The following is a 23,663-nucleotide window of genomic DNA, read 5'->3' as shown; positions in this document are numbered from 1 at the left end:
ACTGTGATAGTCATCGCCATCGACATGCACCTGTGCGTTGTGCGACGAAGAAGAAGTACGCTGGGCTCGCCGTTGCAAGGTCCTGTCCTCACAGCTCTCCATCTGAGCGTCAATAAACGCCCTATTACAATTGGTGGAGGTGCCGGAAACGATCCCACCCAAACTGGAACTGCGAAGCCGTACACTACCCTCTACGACCGCCATGCAAGACACTTCGACGCTGCCGGCCGTTCCACCCACGATCATGTGTGCTGGCGTCGTGCGCCAGCGTGACCCTTGCCTGTTCAGCGGCACGGCCGATCAAGATGTCGACGACTGGCTGTCATCCTATGAAAGAGTAAGCACCTACAACAAGTGGGATGACTCATACAAGCTCAGTAACGTCATATTCTATCTGACGGACGTGGCGAACCTCTGGTTTCGCAACCATGAGGCTGACCTGTCATCTTGGTCGACATTTAAAAAGAATTTCGCGGAAGTGTTCGGCCGCCCGGCAGTGCGTAAGCTTCGTGCCGAACAACGTTTACACGATCGTGTTCAGCGCGCTGATGAGACCTTTACCAGCTACATAGAAGACGTCGTTGATCTCTGCAAACGAGTCGACCCGGCCATGCCGGAAGCAAACAAAATCCGCTACATCCTCGAGGGCATTTCTGAGGACGCCTTCCAGATGCTGGTAGCGAAAGATCCCACCAGCGTTAGTGAACTCGTGAAGCTTTGCCAGAGCTACGACGAGCTCCGCAAGCGGCGCGCTTCTAGGCGCCGCTCCAGTGTGTGCGACGAAGGCGTATCCGCATTAGCCCTGGGTGGTTCGCCAACTTCTGAAGGGAGCCCGCTGAATCAAAAGATCAAAGATTTTATTCGTGAAGAGGTCGCACGTCAAATCTCACTCCTTCCCCATTTTCAAGACTCGGGCCGCCTCGTTCCTGAACTGGCTCCATCTTTGGCCCCTGCTATACGCCGTGTCGTGCAAGAACACGTCGCTGATGCCTTGCCGTCCAACCCCGTGGTGCCGCCTGTGACGGCACCTCTCACGTATGCCCAAGTAACGGCTAGGCCACCACCTTCGCCCACGTCTGGCTCCTATGTGCAGGTCCCTGCCTACCGTTCACCGCCGCATGCTGAGCCTTCGTTTCAAGCCCCACCCTCAAGGTTCCGCCCACATCCTATGAAACCTTGGCGTACTACGGACAACCTTCCGATTTGCTATGCCTGCGGTCGGCCGGGCCATGTTGCGCGCCTTTGTCGCCAGCGCCTCCAACCTTCACAGCCTGACATTCGATTTTACCCGTACGATACCGACTCACGCTCGCAAATGATTCCGCCCGGTTCTCAATTTGTCCCACAAGATCGCCAAACCTATACCACTCGTCGATCACATTCTCCTCGGCGCCGATCGCTTTCTCCAATGCTGCGACGTTCTACCAGCACCGTTGAGGGAAACTAACAGTCGCAGTTCCGGGGGCAAGAACTGCGCTTGTTTCGAATTCCTCAAGTCCTCCATGCCGTCCCGCTAATGTTATCAAAGTTTCTGTAGAAGGCGCCACAGTTCTCGCTCTCGTCGATACCGGTGCAGCCGTCTCCGTCATCAGTGAAGCGCTCTGCCGTCGAATTCGCAAAGTGACCACTCCGATTTCCGACTTTTCGCTCCGCACCGCCTCATCACAGCACATTCACCCCTCCGCATCTTGCACAGCCCGTGTGCTCATTCAAGACGTCCTTTGACTGCGATTTTTACACCTTCCGAAGCCACCTCCCGTCATCCCTGCCTCCTTTTTCCGTTCGCTGTTCTCGAAATTCAAGACGGCAAGAGTGCACTTTACGCCTCGAACCCATTTTCTTGCCCAGCAGTCCTGCTCCGTGGTGAATGCATTGGACGTCTTGAAGAGCTTGATCCCAGTCATATCACCACTCTTGCTGACTCAACCCCCTCCTTCGACGTTAGTCTGTGCTCTTGCGATGTTGCGACCGCTTCGACGCCCTCCGACGTTTTCCAACATGCTATTGATGCTGATCTTCCACTTGCGCAACGTGATCAACTTGTCGCCCTCTTGCAGAACTTCGCTTCTTCATTCGACTTTCCTCAAACTGACTTGGGCCGCACGTCTGTCGTAGAGCACACCATCGACACCGGTAAAACTGCACCTTTGCGCCAGCGCCCCTATCGCGTGTCGGCTTCGGAGCGCCAAGTAATTGCTGATCATGTGGACGACATGCTCCGTCGGGGTGTCATTCGGCCATCCCACAGTCCCTGGGCGTCTCCAGTTGTGTTGGTACCTAAGAAAGATGGCTCCTTCCGGTTTTGTGTCGACTACCGCCGGCTCAACAAGATCACGCGCAAGGACGTCTATCCTCTGCCACGCATCGATGACGCACTAGACTGCTTGCAGGGCGCCGAGTTTTTCTCCTCGTTGGATTTACGATCTGGCTACTGGCAGGTGCCAATGGCTGACGCTGACCGCTCTAAAACTGCCTTCATCACACCAGATGGATTATATGAATTCAACGTCATGCCCTTTGGGCTTTGCAACGCCCCGGCCACATTTGAACGCCTCATGGACACTGTGCTTCGTGGATTCAAGTGGCGAACCTGTCTTTGCTATCTCGATGATATCGTAGTCTTTTCTACCGATTTTCAATCCCACCTGCTCCGACTGAAGGACGTTCTCACTTGTCTCGCTACCGCCGGCCTCCAACTGAATCTGAAGAAGTGCCGCTTTGCTGCTCGCCGACTAACAATTCTAGGTCATGTCGTTTCTAAGGATGGCATTCTTCCCGATCCCACCAAACTTCGTGCAGTTGCCGAATTCCCACGCCCAAAATCACTGAAGCAGCTACGAAGTTTCATTGGCCTATGCTCCTACTTTCGCCGCTTCATCTTAAATTTCGCCTCTATTATTGCTCCTCTCATCCAGCTCCTCTCCGGTAGCTCCGACCTCTCCGCATGGACACCTGCTTGTGATGACGCCTTCAACACTTTACGCCGTCTTTTGGTTTCGCCTCCCATCCTCCGCCACTTCGACCCGAATGCGCCAACTGAGATTCACACTGACGTTAGCGGTATTGGGATAGGCGCCGTTCTCACCCAACGCAAACCTGGTATCCGAGACTATGTGGTGGCGTACGCAAGCCGCACCTTGACCAAGGCAGAGTCCAATTATTCTGTTACGGAAAGAGAATGCTTGGCCATTATTTGGGCCATCGGCAAATTCCGTCCGTATGTCTATGGCCGACCATTTTATGTGGTCACTGATCATCACGCTCTGTGCTGGCTGGCGTCCCTCAAGGACCCGTCCGGCCGCCTTGCTCGCTGGGCTCTTCGCCTCCAAGAGTATGACATTCGTGTCATATATCGCTCAGGCCTCAAGCATACTGACGCGGACGCTCTTTCGCGCTCACCGCTGCCTCCCTCTTCGTTGCCTGATGAGATCTGCGCCTACGATTTGTCTTCGCTTGCCACTATTGACATGGCCACGGAACAGCGGCGCGACCCGTGGATATCTACACTTCTGGACTTTCTTTCAAGTCACTCTCCAGGTCGTCTGTCTCGGGCGCTTGCCCGCCAAGCTCACCATTTTTCAATTCGTGACGGGCTGCTCTATCGCCGCAATTATCTTCACGACGGAAGGAAGTGGCTTTTAGTCATCCCCCGTCATCTCCGCGCCGAAATTTGTGCTGCTTTCCATACTGATCCCCAGTGCGCCCACGGCGGAGTGTTGAAAACCTACACGCGCTTGCGTCTACGCTTCTTCTGGCGTGGAATGTACCGCTTTGTCCGCCATTTTGTCCGCTCCTGCCAGTCTTGCCAACGCCGAAAAACTCCTCTCAAGTCCTCTGCTTCGTTGCAGCCGTTGCCCTGTCCTGCCCGTCCGTTTGATCGTGTCGGCATAGATCTATACGGTCCCCTTCCTACAACTTCAGCTGGCAACCGCTGGATTATCGTGGCAGTGGATCATCTAACCCGCTACACTGAGACATCATCATTGCCCTCTGCTTCCGCACGCGACGTGGCTGCCTTTATTCTGAAAAACCTGGTTCTTCGCCATGGTGCCCCTCGCGAACTGCTCAGTGACCGCGGACGCGTTTTCTTATCAGACGCTCTTGAGGCTCTCTTGAAAGAATGCCGCATCATACACCGCACCGCTACCTCGTACCACCCTCAGACGAATGGACTGACAGAACGTTTTAACCGCACTCTCGGTGACATGCTGGCTATGTACGTGAACACCGACCATTCCAATTGGGACCAAGTTCTACCGTTTGTTACTTACGCATATAACACCGCGACACAGGCCACTACTGGATTCTCTCCATTCTTTCTCCTTTACGGGCGCGAGCCACCCTGTACTATGGACACACTTTTTCCCTACCGCCCTGACGTTTCCGAATCTTCCCCGCTATCCGATGCCGTCACGTACGCAGAAGAATGCCGTCAGCTCGCCCGCTCTCTCACAACAGAAAATCAGTGGCAACAAAAATACCTCCGTGATACCGGCGAAGCTTCGCCATATCTCCCGGACACACTGGTGTGGCTCTGGGTGCCCTCCACAACCCCTGGCCTTTCAAAGAAGTTTCTTGCTCGCTACCACGGGCCATATAGGGTCCTCCAGCAAACATCTGCAGTCAACTACGTAGTTGAGCCCGTCACGCCCTCTGCGGACTTGCGTCGCCGTGGTCGTGAAACAGTTCACGTGAACCGATTGAAGCCATTCTATGACCCCGCTGTGCTTTCCGCGCCATAAGTCGCCAGGATGGCTCCTTTTTTTTACCCGGGGGGAAAATGTACTGTGATAGTCATCGCCATCGACATGCACCTGTGCGTTGTGCGACGAAGAAGAAGTACGCTGGGCTCGCCGTTGCAAGGTCCTGTCCTCACAGCTCTCCATCTGAGCGTCAATAAACGCCCTATTACAGAAGAAAGAAACATCCTGGCACAATGTTTAATAATGGTAGCACCACAATGCTTGCCGCGTTGCGTTGACACCTCGAGGTCAGTGGGCCGCACCTCTGCCTGTGCAAACACTAATCTCTGCCTGGATTCGGGGCTCCTACGCGACTTATTCTTGCCTCTACTGAACTGTCACAAAATGAAGCTCAATTAAATGCTTAGCCAAATGGCTGCGAAAAAAAAAAAAAAAAAACAAGACAAACAAAGGTCGCTTTTAGGAACGACTGCCGCGCAACAAAATCGTCGTGGTTATTTGTGGGGTATTCTCTGGACGCCTAGGGAAGACCCCTTCCCTCCGAGCGCGTATTACAAATCGAAGTGGAGTGGAGGATGAATTTTAAAACGGTCATCTTCGCACCCTCTGGAGACATTAACTTTTGATCGGCCGAGCGTCGGAAAGGGATCGGACCGGGATCTAGCCGTCGACGTTGCCACTTCGCTCCGTAGTTCCCTTCCCTCGGGAATTCATTATTTATGCGACTCTTGAAAAGGAGAGAAGGAATACAACTTGCGAGCTGAGCCACTCGTCTGTTGTACTGCTCCCCTTTGAACGCACGTTCGCGCGAATTGGACGTATCGGCTGGTGCTTACGAAGAGCTGTCCTCGCAAGCATTCGCTCGAGGCTCGCAACGTGCCTTGCCACGCAAACTGGCACCCCCGCTTTTCTCGGGGGCCAGGGTTATGAAAGCCACTTATAACTCTCATCGATCCCTTCACCACTGCTCATCGACCGCTCATCACCCTTCTGACGTGAGCGGGCAGAAGTGGCGCTTCCTCGTAACGGGAGAGACGGAATTGTTAATTTTTGAGCAGGAACAATCGGCTCGTTGTTCTTTCGTGATCTCGATCTTGCTAAAGACATGCAAGACTGGATTGGAGCCTACGTGCTATTGATTTGCTCGCTTTTTGCGAACAAAAGAGAATTCGGTCATACAGTACACAGGATGCTGCGTCAAGCACCACACGTAGATGCACGTTAGTCTTTCTTCACGTGGTTCTAATGGAATTTTAGTTGAATTGTTTTCTTTAAAAACGAAAAACAGCAAATAAAAATCTAAACTGGTTTCATTTCCAGAAACGACGTTTCGGTTGATTAATCGATGATGTCGCATACAGTATTAGAAAAAAAAAAAACACTCGCACAGGCGTTCAAGGGCGGAAATAGAGACTGCAAATCACGACGCAGTTCGAAATATACCAATGATGGCTTAATAAGTGCCTCAAAATTTGTTCACGCGGGGTGCGGCAGTAACGGGACACTTTCGGACAGCAAAGTCGCAAGCGCAGTGTTGCCCGCAGAAATCGTCTGAACAGAGGCTACGAAAACGGCACATTTTAAAACCGCGTGGCGCTCGAATGAATTTCTGCATTGCTCGCAAATTTCCAATAGTGCGTATGGACGGAGTGGGGCAAGTCTGAAGTAACATTTTTGTCAGAATACGCGAAGGTCGAAAAAAATAAACCCCTGGAGTTGTTGTCCTTTTATTGAAACTTTGGAAGGGCATAAGTACATTGTCGTGACGCTTAGGTTAGCTCGAACCCGTGCTCCATTGGTAGAGTGCTGAGTCTTCGGGCGATGGAGAAATTTCAAAATTGGAAAAACAAAAACAAAAAACAATCAGGTTCGATGGCACTTTTACAGAAGCTTATTCACGAGATGGAGAGGTTCGAACAGCAGAACGACGGAAATTTAGTCCATTGCGGGGAGCGTCTTCATACCCAGGGTCCCACTCTGCTCCCAAGGTCCAGAGCGTCATTTCCCAGTCTAAGTCGAGCCCCCCTCCCCCTGAGGACGCTAGCCATTCAAACACGTCACTGTAATGATGGAATTTCCGGCGGGTTGGCACAGCGTTGGTAGGCGGGGTCACGAGCGTTGCTTTGTTTCAGACCGTGGGAACGGCGAGGAGGCAAGGAGCTCCGCTTCTGTAGAGCAGCCACGGCGATACGGGCGGGTTTCTCGCCTCAGAAGTCCATGCCACGACGTACGACGCCGCCGGTGCCGGCCCTTTACATTGGCTTGTTTTGCACTGTTAGCGCTGGCCGCTCGGCTCCTAGCGGAATATGTCCAATTGCTTTTATCGTTTTATCTCCGGATTGCTTTCTTCCGTCGAATGGCCGCTCATTCCGACACTCCGTTGCTGTCAAAGATCAAGTGTCAAAGATCGGGGCTAAGATGAAAGTGTAGTCCGTCGCTGTCTTTCTTTCTTTCTTTCTTTCTTTCTTTCTTTCTTTCTTTCTTTCTTTCTTTCTTTCTTTCTTTCTTTCTTTCTTTCTTTCTTCTGGACTTCAGCTGGTCAGTGACGGGCCTCCTGCCTGCCAGCTGTACTGCCCCAGTATCGAGTCTCGTCCAGATTTCGCTGTCCCCTTTCTTCCTTCCAAGCCTCGTGCACCGTACCGAACAGTTCGGTGTCACTACTGCTGACGGGTGTGCGCGCGAAATGTTCATCATCATCATCATCGGCGGCTAGTAAACGTGAACATTGCAGCCAGTCGTCTGAGCCGTTCAAAACCTTGGGTCACCGGAGAGCACTTTCTGGAGCGTGCGGCTTGAAAGCGCAGCGTCGCTGATGGGGCAACAAGAATGACTCGCAACTAGAGCAAAGGAGAGCGCCACGCTCGCGGGCGCGCAAACGCACGCGCTGGGAGGGTGGGATCACCAGGAGGGATGCGCACACGTGCGTGCCCCCGTACACAGCGGCGGCGGCGAAGGGCGAGATGGGCCCCAGGGCACGACGGTGATGCGCGATTGTTTCCGAGGGCGCGCGTCCTCCTCGTCGCGTTTCCTCCGGTCGGAAACGAGGTGACGCATTCCGGCGCGCCCGAGCGATGCGGCGCCGCAGGGCAGCTGCATCTGCTTCGCGGGAGGGGGGGTCGGTCGGTCGTTGGCGCCGCCGCTGGATGCGCTGCTCGCCACGCGCATCTTTCTCTTGCTTTCAATTACGCTGCCCCCCTCTTTCTCCACCTCTTCGCGTCCTTGGCGCACCGGCGTGTGTGTGTGTGTGTGTGTGCTAGCGGAGTCATATCGTCTCCACCGCCGCCGCTGCTGCTTTGTTTCGTGCGACCGGTTAACGCCTGTGTCGACGCTTCTTTTCGCTCGTTATTCCGCGTGATTTCCTTTTTTTTTTTTTTTGCTTTCTCTCTCCATAGCCTTTCCGATGCGTATCATATCGGGCGATGAAACAACGACGCTTGCCATGTTTCCGGTCGCTAATCTCGCATGTCAGCATAAATTTCTCTTTGTGTCCTGCCACCCTCTCCTTCGCTGGCGTCAGTGATCGCTACGGCGCGCGCGGTTTTTTTTATCACCCCATGACGGGCCTCTTGCAACTGCGTCGGCAGCGCTTTGTATCCCTGGCGCCTCTGCTTCTCCGGGCAGTGGCTTCCCATATTTGGCGACTTTGGAACATGAAATCATTCGCTGAGACGTCGAATCTGGCACGCTGTTGAGAGGTGGACATCGATGGGTGGACTGACCACTATTAGTTTTCTGTTCGGCAGTAGGGATTAAGTGGCTGTCTTAACTCGCTCCTCTGTATGTATGTATGTATGTATGTATGTATGTATGTATGTATGTATGTATGTATGTATGTATGTATGTATGTATGTATGTATGTATGTATGTATGTATGTATGTATGTATGTATGTATGTATGTATGTAATATCACAAGAACAAAGGGCCCACTGCTTTGAATTGAACACAGAATGAAGTTTTGGGGTTGTATCCTTGTTACCTTGTTTGGTTTGGTTTGTGGGGGGTTTAACGTCCCAAAGCGAATCAGGCTATGAGAGACGCCGTAGTAGAGGACTCCGGAAATTTCGACCACCTGGGGTTCTTTAGCGTGCACTGACATCGTTCAGCACACGGACGCCACTCCGTTTCGCCGCCATCGAAACGCAGCCTCCGGGGCCGGGATTCGATCCCGCTTCCTTGGGCACAGTAGTCGAGCGCCTAACCACTGCGCCACCCCGGCGGGGTTTGACGGTTAGAACTGGGGCCGGTTCACTACGATGTTGCGTTAAGAGCTTGAGTCCTCCCAAACGGTCTGGTTTAGTTTATGGTTTTTGACGTCCCAAAGCGACTGATGCTGTGGGGGATGCCGTAGTGCAGGGCTCCGAAAATCTCGACCAGGTGGGGTTCTTTAAAGTGCACTGACGTCGCAGATTACACGGGCGTTTACCCCTCCACCGAAAAGCGGCCTTCCACTATGGCGTCTCTCGCAAAGGTCGAGATTTCGGGTCGATTTCTTTCATGAGCCCCGCCGCGGTGGTGCAGTATTTAAGGTGCCTGACTACTGTGCCGGAGTACCCGAACCCGACCGCCGGCGGCTGTGTTTCGATGGAAGTGAAACGTCCGCAGAAGCGTCCGTGTGCTGTGCAATGCCAGTGCACGTTGAAGATTACCAGGTGGTCGAAATTACTCCGAAGCCCACCACTACGGTACCTCTCTCTCTCTAATTCCGCTTTCACTCCCACCTTCTTCCCTTCTCTTATGGCCTGGCTCAGATATTTGAAACAAGTGTGACAGACACTGCACCCTTCCTTTCCTGTGAACCAATTATTATTATTTCTTGAATGCACGCACGTGTAGTCGCATCGCGAGTGTCTTAACTCGGACCAAGATGCTGCTTTCTAATTTCGCCTGGACCAGCTGTACGCAGTGTTGACCGAATAGTTGTTGTCGAAAAAGCGTGTTATGATCATTTTATGCGTGACTGGCGCGTAAACCGAGGCGGTAAATTTACAGATGGAGGGAATAGTCTGAGGGAAATTGCAAAACCTACGGGTTGCAGAAGCTTAGCAGGTGCGCGCCGCTGTTCTTGGAAACACCTGTTGTAATACACGTTTCTCGCTTCACTTTAGTCATCCGGTTTTCGTCGCGCGTTTATGAATATGGTCATCAGCTATTCCAAGGTGTTAACTGTTGTGGTTGTAGCTGTAGGAAGAAGGAAAATAAAATGCACGGGCCTGCTACTGGCTCTGTAGCTGAGCCACCTACGCTGCCTCGTGCGGAAAGAAGAGATTTAACTGATTCATTTATTTATAAGAAGGGAAAGGCGCGGTAACTGTCTCACTTGTTTTTCTGTGGACACCGCAACCGCGCCGTAAGGGAAGGGAGGAAGGTGGGAGTGAAAGTGGAAAGAGAAAAAGAGGAAGAGAAAATAGAGAAGAAAGAAAAGGAAGAGGGAGAGAAAGACGCTTGCCGCAACAACAGCCGTCGTCCACCACCGAAACGGTGGCGGGTGCGATGACCGCCTACAACAGACAAAAAGTTTGTGGCAGGCTGACCCCCGATGCAAGCTACCTGTCACCGCCGCTTGCAGATAAAGTTGAAAAATGAAGATATAGTTTCTTCGTTCATCTGCATTAAAATGTAAAAAGAAAAAAAAAAAAGAAGAAATGAAAATAAACAATGGTCCCGCAGCGGCGCAGTGGTTAAGATGCCCGACTACTACACCAGAGTACCCGGTCGACCCCGACCGCCGGCAGCTGTGTTTTGATGGAGGCGAAACGAAGCGGCGTCCGTGTTACAGTGTATCCGTATGCTGTGCGATGTCAGTTCACGTTAAAGATCGCCAGGTGGTCGAGCACCTGTCTCCTTTCCCGCACAGATACTGCGGCTTTCGTTTCCTGTAAAATAATTTTATACAACTTAAATAAAAAAATCAAAGAGCACTGCACAACCTGCATTGGAGTAATGCGAAAGCACAGATGGTGCTGTTGGTTGCTTCTGCATGGTTGCTTCTAGTTGCTTAATTCACTTCTTGTTTGCCCATTTAAGTCTTCGGTACTTTCAAATTGCGCGCCAATCCCTTCCTATGCGCTTTTTCGGCTCTACTTCCGGTTGCGTGACGTCACATTTTTGTCGTCTTATCCACTACGGCACCCCTTTCTCTCTTTCCGCTTTCACTCCCACCTTCCTCCATATCTTTACGGTGCGGTTCAAGTGTCCACAAAACAAGTGTGGCAGATACTGCGGCTTTTCTTTGCTGTGAACCAGTTATTCTAATTATTTACCTAATTAACTTATTTGCCTAATAATTTTTTCGGACACAACATTACATCACCCTCTATCGATTGACACCACTCATTAACCTCCACCACTTCTCAATTACAACTGCTGCGGACACGATTTTGCGGACACGGTTTGCGGACAGAAATCTGTGTACATAAAGAAGTAAGGCTTTCGCATTAATAATGTGCAGAGAGCTCGAATCCTATGCATGAGATCGCCTTATATGAAAGCAAAACGAACCATAAGAAGCTGTAAAATGAATAGAAACGTATACAACGGGTAAGCTGTGCTTCGCATTTGATTAAGTACTCAAATGGGCTGTTTTTTTTTTTCTTTAATGGTTGTGTAACGACAGTGGTCGCTCGCGCGCAGTCGTTTTTTGGACTGTGCTTGGACACCTGCGCGTGATGGTGGTGGTTAAAACATTTATAAATAACAATTAAATGATTACAGAGGTGTTTGGGTTAGAGACGTATCGGTCTCCCCCTCACAATACTAGGTGGAGCCCCTATTCCGGGGCCCCATTGGCCAGCAACGCCGCCCGCGTCCGTTGAACCAAGGCCGTTTGAGCCTTGAGTTCTTGACAGCCGAGCAGGGCCGCCTCCCAGTCCTCTCTAGTTGGATTGGGGTTGGGGGGAATGGATGGGTTTGACTGGCACGCCCAGACCATGTGAAAGGTGTCGGCCACCTTCCCACAGTACTGGCACGCACCATCAAAGGACGGGTTGAAATGTTTAAGCACCGCCGGGCACAGTACTGTATTGGTAAAAATTTTGATGAGGAGGCGCTCGTCAGCGCGATCCAGTCCCTTACAAGGGGCCGGGTAGCGCCTGTGCTCCTCCTTGTAGTAATCGGTGATGTCTTTGAATGTAAGGGCCAGATTGTCTGATTGGGAGTAGGCTTCCAAGGACAAGGAGATAGCCCGGGGAGAGAGTGCGCGGGCGGCCTGATCGGCCTGTTCGTTTCCCCTGAGCCCCTGGTGACCGGGTGCCCAAATAAGATTATGCGGAGTTGGGTCTATGTATCGGCAGCTAGATTGCAATATACGCCGGGCAAGCGGGGGAGCCCATCCCAGCCTATAATTCCGACAGGCCCCTCGCGAGTCGGTGATGATGTGTTTCGAATTGGGAATACTGAGAGCCAGAGCGATAGCAATCTCCTCCGCGTGAGTTGTGCTGTAGGCTTTGAAAGTTAGCCCGTTAACCGTGTTTGTGTTGTGTACGACTGCAGCCGTATACCACCCCCCATGGTAAGGGCCGGCAACATCCACATAATACACGTGTTGCTGGTGACCATAGTATCGCTCCAACGCTTCCGCGCGCGCCTGGCGACGACCGTTATGGTCTTCTTTGGACATGTTGCGGGGAAGGGGTCGGACCCGGAGGGCGCGTCTCCAGAGTTCTGGCACTCTCACCCTTTCCTCAATGTGGTAATCGTGTTTGATGTGTAGCCGGTCCAAGAGGCGGCGACCGGACGTGGTCTGTGTAAGACGCGTGTATTGGCTTAGTAAGTGGGCTTCTCGTAGCTCCCGGAACGTGTTCACCACGCCCAGAGCCAGAAGTCTCTGGTTGGACGTGCTGACCGGAAGATCGAGAGCCCGCTTGATGACTTTCCGGTGGATGGCCTCCAATTGATCCTCATCGTGTTTACGCAGGTACAAGTAGGGTGTCGAGTAGAGTATTCTGCTCGTTACAAAAGCATGGGCAAGCCGCAGTGCATCCTTGCTTCGTAATCCGCCCCGCTTGTTGGAGACCCGGCGGACCATACGACCCACCTGGTCTCCCACCATGCGAAGTTTGGCCAGAGTGGTGTCAACTCTGCGTTGATGGTGTATGAAGAGGCCAAGGACGCGGATCTCTTTGGCCTCCCGGATCGGTCCCGAGGGGAGACTGATGCGAAGCTGAGTTGTGTCTCGAGGGGATGGACGTACGTGCACAAATTCAGATTTAGCTGGGGCGCACTGGAGTCCGCAGTAGGTCGCGTAGTCGTCAACTACGGTCGCCGCTGCCTGCAGGCAGGACTCCATGTGGCCCAGGTTACCTTGCGTGGCCCAGATTGTGATATCATCCGCGTAAAGTGCGTGATGTATCCCGGGAAGAGAAGCCAATTTGGAGGGAAGATGAAGCATGGCTAAATTGAAGAGGAGGGGAGACAAGACAGCGCCTTGAGGTGTTCCCCTCGAGCCGATGGTGTATGGCCCGTGTTCCGCATCTTGTATGCGTATGTAGGCTTGGCGGTCTGTAAGAAATTGTTTTATGTAATTGAAAGTTTTGTTACCACAGTTGGTGTGACTGAGGTGATCGAGGATTACTTCGTGCTTCACATTGTCAAATGCGCCTTTAAGGTCCAAGGCCAGGACCACCTTGTCATTATGGGGGCATTCGACAGGATCTAATATGTCGTGGTGGAGCTGAAGGAGTATATCCTGTGCTGATTTTTGAGGGCGGAAACCGAACATGGTGTCCGCGAAAATGTGCTGTGTTTCAAGAAATTCGGAGAGTCTGTCGCGCACCATTGTCTCCATCAGCTTGCCGACACAAGACGTGAGAGAGATGGGGCGAAGGTTCTCCACATCAATAGGTTTGCCGGTTTTCGGGATAAAGGTGACGAGAGCCGACTTCCAATCGAGAGGGAGAGGAGTGTCTCCGTCCCAAATACTATTGATGTATTTTAGAAGCACAACATATGCTGCATCGGAAAGGTTGGCCAAAAGCTTGACCGTAACCTTGTCGCGCCCGGGTGCAGTGCCGCGTTTCATTTTGCTTAAGGCCGCCCGGAGGTCGTGGAGCTGGAACGGAGTGTCCAGCTCCGTGTTCTCTTTGCCTGCATACGAGTAGGCGACCGCCCGGGGGTCCTTGGTGGTGCACAGGTATCGATCCCTGAGTGTGTGCGCTAGCTGTGTTGTCGTTCCTGTAAAGTTGTGCATGACTTTATGTAAGTGGCGTTGGGTTTCCGTGCGTGTTTGTGTTGGATCGATGAGCGCGCGGAATAGGCGCCACGTATTACGACCAGACATCTGGCGCGTGAGTGACGCGAACTCGTTTGTCTCGTAGTTTGTGAACAATGTGCATACGCTTCCCCCGTCCTTTCTTGCTGTCGCTTCCCTATGCAATCCTCGCTGTCCTCGCCCTGTGTCTTTTCTTCCAATGGCCGAAGCTCGGGCGCTTAACGACAGCAATTGCTGTGGCTGGCAACTTTCTTTTCCTTGTTTTTCTATTTATTTTTGATAGACCAGCTGCTACCACCTCCACGAGTTTGACCTCCGCCCGTGGACCTAGAGTCGGGATATGCTTTCGTGCCGCGCTAAGCTTGTCTAGGAGGGTTTGGCTAATCCCGGCGACTGTTCCTCGATATTTGGAGGTGCCTGCAGTCGACGGTCGTGCGGCGATGCCTCTGGTAGAAACAGGAAGACCATTTCCGCCAGTTATATATCTCTCTCTGATCTTTTCGGCCCTATGCGTCCCCCCTAGCTCGGAGGGCCTTAGCAAAGCCACTTGCACAATTCGTGGGCCGGGCTTTGGCCGCCCACTCGTCGCCGGCGCTGTCCTTTCTGTGTCCGAGCAGCGGCGTGTCGCCGTGACTTTATTAATGACTCTTTAGTTGCGTATTTCTATATCATCCTTGCTTGCGTATCAGGAAACGAGGCAAACACAGAGTTGCGTGCGCAGTGCACTCTGGGAGGGAGCTGTCGCTGGCATTGCAGGCGGTGGACGGGGCAACTAAGGAAACGAGTCCGTCCAGACTACGACGGACATGTGTGTGAACGGTGCAGTGACCGTGTAGACTTAAACCATATGCTGTGTGGTTGTGCATCGAGCGACGCCTACGCCAAGAACAAGGAACGTTAGGACAAAGTTTTAAAAAGTGCTTCACTACATGATCAGCTTCGGGCTGTCCAGGAGGCCCGCGCGGCGGCGGAGAGCTTCGGGCTCTCTGTGCCGACGTGGGAGCTGCCCTCCATACCTGGCGCCTAGCCGAGTGTCCTCCAGGACCCCTACTGTTGAGAAATAAAGTTTTACCAAACCAAAAAAATTGCATCCGCGGTCACCTTACAGCGCTGGATCTATACTAACGCGGCTTTATACGAATGCAGCACGGCTGGAGGCGTTAAAGGCTCCGTTCGCCGAAAATCCGGCGTCGGCGGCCGTGTGCCAGCGTTGGCGTTGTGAGCGAAAAATCAGGAGCATGGCGCTGGCAAGCGGTGGCTGGCAGCTGACATGGCCGACCGCTAACTGGACGTAGGGTTGCCTGACGTTACATTTGGCAAGAGCTGCCATCTCGGGCCTCTTCTTTCATGTGGGAGTGTGATATCAGAATCAGCTTCCAAACCCGTTGCATTCCCGTCAGCCCTAGGCCACGCAAGCACGTTCACACGGCTTGGCTGTAGAGCGGGGTTTATATGTGGGCTGGTAGCCTACGCTATCGTGTCGTAACCTCATATTTGCTTTTTTTTTTTCTCCCCCCGCCGTGTAGACGCCGTGTGCAGAGGCTGTGTTCGCATTCCGATTTAGTGTTGCGGGAGGAGTCTGTCTTTGGACTCCATCTTACCAAATGTTCTTCGGAATATCAAGCGATCACGTAGCTTTTTACTCGTAGCTTTTACATTGCGCAGAAACGCCGAAAATGGAAGCAAAGGCATGCATTATTAGCACGCATCCGCAAACACATCGCCAATGCCTGGCTCACGGTCAAAACCTGCCAACGTTGAAATCTGCTGCGTACTATCGACGCCAGTTAATACTGCGCATTGGTGTACACCGCAACGAGTGTCGTAAAAGCCACATTCACGCGAACGTTGGCGAATACGCCCGTGGAGGCTTCTTCGCTGCTTTCAAAATACATACATGCTTGGGTGGGCTGTATTTCCTTTCTCTTTACCAGCCTTCATGAGCCCCCCCCCCCCCCCCCCCCCCTTGCGGAGGGTCAACGCGGAGAAGGCCAGCGCGGACGCTAGTCGGGAGCACATCGTTGCACCGGTGTTGGCTTTGCGCGAGCGGCTTGCGCCCGCCTTTAACGACGTTTCTCGTAATTGGCTGCGCGCGAACGTTTATGGGCCATCGATTTGATCACCGTTCCGGCGGGGCAGTAGTAGTATTAGATCCAGCGGCACTCTGACCGTCGTCCTTATGAGTTTACGACGTCGGCGCGGCCTTCAGCATCATCTTTGTTTTGTTTTTGTTGTTTTTTAAATTCTAGTTTTACTCTATTGCGCCGTTGGATTCCCTGAGGGTAAATCGAACCGTGTTTACTTTACACCGACGACTGCGCGCGTGTCCATATCCTAATTGGCTTCCTTTTTCTTTTCTGCACCTAACTCGCGCTGGGATTTTTTGTACGTCCGGCCAGAGATGGAAAACTGGAGTTCCTCTTCGGATAATCCGTAATTGTGATCGAAATAGCTGAACCTCTTCACTTCCTTTGCAGTGGTTTTTTTTTTCTTTTCATTTTTTGCAAATCAGGTAAGGGATGCTGAAATTTCACATTAGGCTCCTTTCTTTCTATTTTCTAATGTTTAAAATGGCGCCATCCGCCGATTCCATGTTGCACATGGCTCCTGGTACTGGTGCTGAGTTCCACTGCAGAGTCGTGCTGCCATGTTGGCCCTCTTGCGGCACGCTTTGCGGCCACTTTCGGCGCTGAGCTCAGCAAAAATCCGACACTTGCCTCGGGCTAAGACCGCTGCGGCTTGATAACGCATCTCCGAAAAAAAAAAATTAAAGAAAAGCGCATACGATGTCTTGTTTGTAAAATTGTGTAGCGGTAAAGGGCCGGAGTGAAAAAGTACAGTCTTGCGAAGGAATTTTTGCCATCTGTACTCTTCCTGGTTAATAATAATAATAATAATAATAATAATAATAATAATAATAATAATAATAATAATAATAATAATAATAATTGGTTTATAGAAAACGAAAGGCACAGTATCAGTCGCATTTTTTTCCATGGACACCTGAACCGCGCCCTGTAAGGGAAGAGAGGAAGGGGGGAGTGAAGATAAAAAGAGAGGAAAAGGGTCGTAGTGGGTGGTTTCGGAGTAATTTCGACCACTTGGGGATCTTTAACGTCCACTGACATCGCACAGCTTACGGACGCTTCCTCGTTTTGCCTCCAACGAAACGCTGGTGTCGGCGGTCGGGTTCGAACCCAGGCACTCCGTCGTGCGCCTTAACCGCTGCGCCGTCGCGGCGAGGCACCTTATTAAGCGTATATGTGCGCCAACGAGTGCTGAAATGTGCGTGCTCTATAGGTGCGTAGATGGGCGCTCTCTGCACGTGCACAGTAGTTCGATCTGTCCATGCACACGATCATTCAGGGCGTCATTCGCTTTGTTTCGTTGGCCTGTGCGCTTGAATGCGCTGCAGTTGAGAGAGGATGTTGCGTCTGCGCCGCGCTTTTTCCACGGAACCCGGCACGTGAAGCTTGGGCCGATGCACTCACGCTGTACTGATTTGTGTTGCAGAGCCCGCGTGTGCTTGTGCTTCGAGCTGCACTGCGCGGGCTATCTGCCATCCGCTCTCTCCCCATTCTTTCTCCTCCTTGCTTACCGCAACGTGTACGATATGCGGTATAGACAAGCGTCATGTTTGTAAACAAAGGTGGCGCTGCGATCGGCAGCGACAAGGGGTGTAGGCAAAAACACAGCGTGCCTGCACTGCGCCAAGCGACGCAGCCTTCGAAACCAGTTCGCGCGTGCGAATATTCTGAATCGTTAGCTTCTGCGTAGAAATAAGTTAAGCTTATTCCTGGAGAGTAGTTCAGCCCGCTATCAGCCGATTACTGCTGGAATTACATGGCGAAGAGCGCTGCATTGGCTTCCTTCTCCGTGGCCTCAACAGCGCGCGCGCGGCTACGGTACGTTGGCGACTAGTTGCAGTGAGGGGTTCGATTAAATAAAAACGAGAAAGCGCAATGCATAAGAAAGACTAATAGTCAACACTGTTCAACTGCCGGTTCTATTCCTAGCGCATCCAAGGAGGACGACGATATGAATGACTGGAAATATGTTTTTATATGACGACTCTTTCGACTGGCTTTCTGCAGCTGCTTCGAACACTTTCACTCTAAAAAACAATATTATCGGCAACTATAGTGAACTAGAAATCACATTTCTAGCTCACTGTACCGGCAACTTAGTCATAGAATTTCATATTTAATAAGAACTCAATCTTTTAGTTCTTTGTAACAGATTCGCCGAGTGCGCTGCGAACTTGTTTTAGCCTGCTGGATAACAGAGGACGTTTTTGACGTCCGTGTCATCTTACAGACGTAGCCAAGGTCATTCACAGATTAATATACACATGAAGGCCCGTAAAAATGCTCTCCTTTTGTTCTCTTTGCTCTATAGGAGACGCGCATGAGTGCAGATGCAACGTTCTTCACGATCGCTTGGAGCGAAATTTGCGCGATCTACTGACCTTTTTTAAATATACTTAGAAATTTTTGTTCAAATGCGGGTCATTTTATTTTGCTTATTTGCACCCCTCATAGCCCATTCCACTTTGGCACATTAAATTCCATTATCATATATACTTAAATATCCTGCTCGATCAGAGCTAGATTGTACATTTAATTCGTTCGTCAGGACCTTGATGACCTTCAAAGAGAAAATTTAAGAATATGAGAAATAACGCTGCGTGGCTGCCCGGATCCTAACGATGTTTACTCGCTTTCTAGAACAACAGTCACTCGTTGAAACTCGCGAAAGTAAAAAGAGAGAGAAAAGCTATCTTCACAAGTCCGGCCCTTTAATTTCGGCAATATAGCGCTTAAGTGACTGCTCAAGGTAATTGCAGTTAACGTCGCCGCAGTTTTTGTGTCCTTTTTTGTGTGAACGTATGCACGGGCAGTATTGCAGGTGGATGGAACTCACAGTGCAACCTCCCTGCGTGATAATACGCAAATGGAATATCGCGTCTAAACAATTGTTATGACTTGATAGTATGTACAACAAAACGGGCACGAGCTGCAAGCGTTTGTTCTTGCGCTATTCGTCGTGCCGCCGAAAAGCTATAACGATAGTTAAGGGTTGCAAACTGACCTAGTTTCAGTGCAGAACTGCAACGCACGTTAGCCGCGAAGACAATCCGTCATCGAAGAGTCTACTTGTCGCGCTCAACGCCGCTGCCCTTCGCTCTCATCTTTATCCGACCGCAAGAAACATGTTGAAACAAGTGCCATTTTGTTTTTTGTGCCTCGTGGCGCAATCAACCGCACCATAGTTTGCAGAAATATTGGGAATTATGCCCGAAAACACGGCAAGCGCCGCGCATCCAATGCAGACGGCGCGCGCTTTTGCCTACACCACGAAAGTCACTGCTGTCACCAGCGCCGCCGCATCTCCACTGACGTCACGGGCTGACGCTTGTCTATACGCTGTTTCACTGGCCGCAGCGCGATAACAGGCAAACCAAACAAACGAAAGTTCAGCGCGCGCCGCTCGTGGCGAACGAAATGGGTGCATTGGATGCTTTTACTCAGGCCTAAAGCAACTATAGGAATATACTCAAAATTCCACTGCTGCCAAAGAACATGCATCCAGTATTTTACGACGGTAGACGCAAAGATAGGGCTGTGGGCCCTACAAGTCAGATTTGAAGGTAGATCCGATGTGCTCTACACGGACGCTGCCGAATATGATAGATAGCAGAGCAGCACACACAGCGGTAGTGGTTCGTGGGAGTGGAGACCTGGTCTTGTGCTGCACCGTTAAAAACACAAGTTCAACTGAGGCAGAAGTTGCCATTGCTCTAGCAATTACACAAAAGGGTACGAGAGTGATAGCGGCAGCCATTAGGAATTGCGATTTGGGCATAATCTCTGCTGCAGCCGCCAAAATTCTGAAAGAAGTGCAAGTGCCCGGCTCGTCAGGGCCTTGAGGGGAACGAGAAGGCGCACGCGATCACCCGAAGGCTCACTTTCCGGACGATCGCCGCCTACACGCGAGGAATCCCTCCCTTCTGGTGACGAACTCATAACGTTCGCTGAAATCATTTCTCATCACAAGCTCGGGCGTAAGACCTATCCAGCAGCGGATGAACTGTTCAGCAGAAAAGAAGAAATCATGTGGAGGAAATTGCAAACCAGGTTGTTTCCATAGCCTCAGTTGTACAGTAGATGGCATCCGGAAGTCTTTAATCCTTGATGTGCTCACTGCAATAGCGTAGCAGATCTAGTCCACACTGTCTGGGCCTGCCCATTTTAAAACGATCCGAATTGAAATGTAGAATCCTGGGAGACCTTATCACTCAATCACGAAGCAGAAGAACAACGCAAAGTCATCCGTCTCGCCCTTACCGCCGCCGAGTCCCAAGGGATCCCTGCTGACGGTTAGGGGAATGAATGGGCGTTTAGGCTAAAGCTTTCTTCCCCGTCATTCTTGACGGGTGCAAATAAAAGTTATCTCTCTCTCTTCCGAATTTTCGCTAACAGCAGGAGCAACCCGAGTCGGAGCGGAGCGTTCATCTGTTGATGTGATTGGGGGTCGGGGGCCCAGGCTTCACCACAGTGGGACCATGGGGGAGCAGAGACGAAGGACCAGGAGCAGCCAGGGAGGACAGGCAACGAAGAACGTTTTATACACTGTTTACATGACAAAATATTTAAAGGTATGAGGAAGAAAACGGAGCTCTCAGTGGAGACAATTTCCACCGCTTAAATACGGTCGGTTGTCCCGACTTCCCTAGCTGGGGAAACCAAGTTCAGTCGGTGCAGTCCAATCACTGAGGCACAAAAGGTCACTGGAGGCCCACTGCCGAGGGTGGTGCTCGAACCTCCTCTCACATCTTTCAGTGGCAAGGGCAAACTACTCTGGTGTCGATGACGATCTTGTGTGGGTGATGGAGTTTTCGCACCAAGGCGAAACAGTCCGAGAAGTCGCCCGCTCGCAGCGGTCATTTCCCCTGCGTAATTCCAAGGAGGTCACCCGCTTGCCTCGAGAATTCGGCGAGCGGGGTCAATGCTGCTCGGCGACGCGCCTCTTGCCCATTCAGCACAAGGATAGGTTCCCTGTCGTCGCCGCCGTGGCGCCAATGGGATTAAGGCTCGAAAGGCAACTCGTCTCTATCCCGAAGGAGGGGAGGCGGGAAGGGTTGTCGCCGCAGCCGGAAACAAAGGTCACTCTGCCGCCGTCGCCACCGCCTCGCTGCCCTTGACGGGGGTCGCTTGCCGGCGTCCAGGTTTCTCGCTGTTGCCGCTTTAAGTTCCTAGGGGGTTAATGCCCGAAAGGCAGCCCGTCTTCATCCCGAAGGGTTGGCCGCCTCGGCCGGAACCCCGGTCACAACACTGTCAAGACAGAAGTATAGAGCGCTCTTAGCGAAGCGGGCTCTTGAACAGCAGGATTGGAGCACGAGTGACGTTGATATACGTGAGAAGAGTCTGTTAATTTCTTAAAAAAAAAAGAAGATATTTCCTCGCTTAGCGTTATATCCCATATATACAAACTCTCTCAAGAATACAACCTCTCCGATGAACAAAACTAGAGCTCTCTAGCTCGGTCGTGGCGTGCGTACTTATTTTAAAGTTAGGACTATAGTCGAAGAATGCTCACCTTTACCTATAGGTTATATGCCTGTATATTCGGACCCTGTCAGCAGCTTTGGGGCCATATTGGGATTATTTCTCCAAACTCACGTTACAGTGCAGTCGGTCTCGAGGAGTCTCCCACGTACCCCACAACCAAATTTTCCACCTACGGTAGAGCTCTTGTTGGTACCGGCTCACTCTGAATCTCGAGATTGCCGATAAAATGGACCGGGGTTTAATTTGCCGGGCTCAGAAGAGCCTCGACCTGGACTTCTCGAGGAAATGGACGCACACCATTGCACAGCTCCCGCAAATGCCACGTTTGTACCCTCGGACTTTCGCCCACTCCTGGTCGGTCCCCCGGAGGCGACTCCTTTCCTTTTCGTGCGGCGGCCCTCACGCTCCTACATCCTTTCCGGCTTCCCTGTTGACCCGCAACCGCTGGGACGGCCCGCCATGTCAAGCTTTGAGGACTGGAGATTATGCCGACGTCATAAACAAACTGATCTTTTTACGTTTTGACGTCGCGTGGGACCGTGCGGTGGTCCAGGGACCCAAGTGAGTCTAGGCTCATTTATTTCAGTGAAGGCCTTCTGATCTCTCTACTGATGGTTGGCAAAAGGCGATTACGTTTCTGCTACGGAAACCCGATTCGCGCCCGAATCTTCGCAGTGTGCGCGCAAGCGGTTTCGGCTCGTTCCCTGACTCGGATGCAAATTCACATGGGCATAGATGATGCGAGACTTCTGCCCAGTTGCATGCACCTTCCGATATGCACTGCGATCGGATGAAATTTAGCGAAAGCACCAGATAGTGCTGACGCGTCCCCGAAGGTGCTAAAAGGGGCCGCAAACAAAGAACAGGGGAGAGCACAGCCAGTCATGGCTGTGTCTAAATCGCCTTTAAAGGCGAAAGCCTTTAGCGGCTCATACTGTCGGCCACGATTCAGTCACACACTTCCGTCACGCTATAGCTAATGTGACGTCACACGCGGTTAGGCGGCAATTTTGAAAATTTAGTCAGCAGGAGTCTAGTCAAACTGATCGTCATCGACGTAACTCAGTAATTTAGCAGTGATGATATCATAACATTAATTGGTCAGTAATTAATTAAGAATCCTATCTGCACAGGGAATCGAACCTCCATTCCTGGGATCCCCAGCCGAGCGCATTAACCAACTGCGCCACGCTTGGGATCATGAAACGCGCATCATAATTCTCCTTGTCTACCGTGGGGATGACATATTAACGATGACAATGACACTGCAATTAATGATAATGACAGTGATGACATTAGCGATGATAATTACGGTGCTTTAGTTGATAAGGAGAGAAAAAGCGATCCACCGTGTGCACCAGCAACGCTAAGGCTTTTGCATTTCTGCAGTGTAGATTCCACAGTGCTCTCGAAATGTTTGCTGAAATGCCACGTATTAAGTTTTCCGTCCTGAACAAGATGGAAGCTTGCTACCCCAACCAGCAACTTGTCGCCGGTCGAGCATGCGAAGACGCAAGGTGCTCTTCGTCCTGCGTCTATACCGATCACCGCGATCATTCGATTGAATCAACCATTGTTTTGAAAATGCAACTTTTATTCGCCGTACTATTTTTCATTTTTTTTTTTTTAATAATGGATAATCTTACCGAGCACAGCAACAACGCGAGAAAAATCGGAATGACCGCGGTGCGTTTTCTGTCGACATTGCGGGCGCATCTTACAGAGCTGCGCGGGCGTTCGACGCGCACGCGCCGCGGTATAAACAAATTTGTGGACACCAGTTGGTTTTGTACCGCGACCCAGGCGCGGAGTTATCCGTCGCGACTGGGCAATTTGCATGATGTCCGCGCCCACGCTGTGCGCAGGCGCTGTGTGTGTGTGTGTCGAGAAGCCAAGATACTGCGTGTGTGTGCGTGTAGCTTAAGGGGGGGGGGGGGGGGGTACGTGGAGCCACGCGTGGTGGGCCAGCTGCTCGTAAAGCCTCGCGCGTCGCTCTGCCGCCCCCTCGCACGTGTGTCCCATGCACTGGTGACGAAATGGTTCCACGGTACCTCTCTGGGCGCGCAATAGCCCTGCGTTAAACGTGTTCCCGCACCACCGCGTCCTCGTACCTGCTGACGAGCTAAAACTGAGTCAGCTGAGACCTCCTTGCCTTTCACCATCTGCATCCCAATGTGTATAGG

General features: G+C 51.7%; 1 protein-coding gene and 1 pseudogene across 1 annotated transcript in view; both read left to right on the top strand.

The window, feature by feature from the left end:
- Positions 1-23,663, top strand: part of bbx (bobby sox) — a 249,484-nt gene that overhangs the window by 112,706 nt on the left and 113,115 nt on the right. The gene's annotated exons all lie outside the window — the stretch shown is intronic.
- On the top strand, positions 17,193-20,436 carry LOC146186186 (uncharacterized; annotated as a pseudogene).

Source organism: Amblyomma maculatum, chromosome 6 (assembly GCF_055883805.1).
Source record: "Amblyomma maculatum isolate TAMU_Amacu chromosome 6, ASM5588380v1, whole genome shotgun sequence".
Taxonomy (NCBI): Eukaryota; Metazoa; Arthropoda; class Arachnida; order Ixodida; family Ixodidae; genus Amblyomma; species Amblyomma maculatum.
Note: the sequence above shows the minus strand (reverse complement) of the source record. Positions and strands in the feature narration are given on the sequence as shown.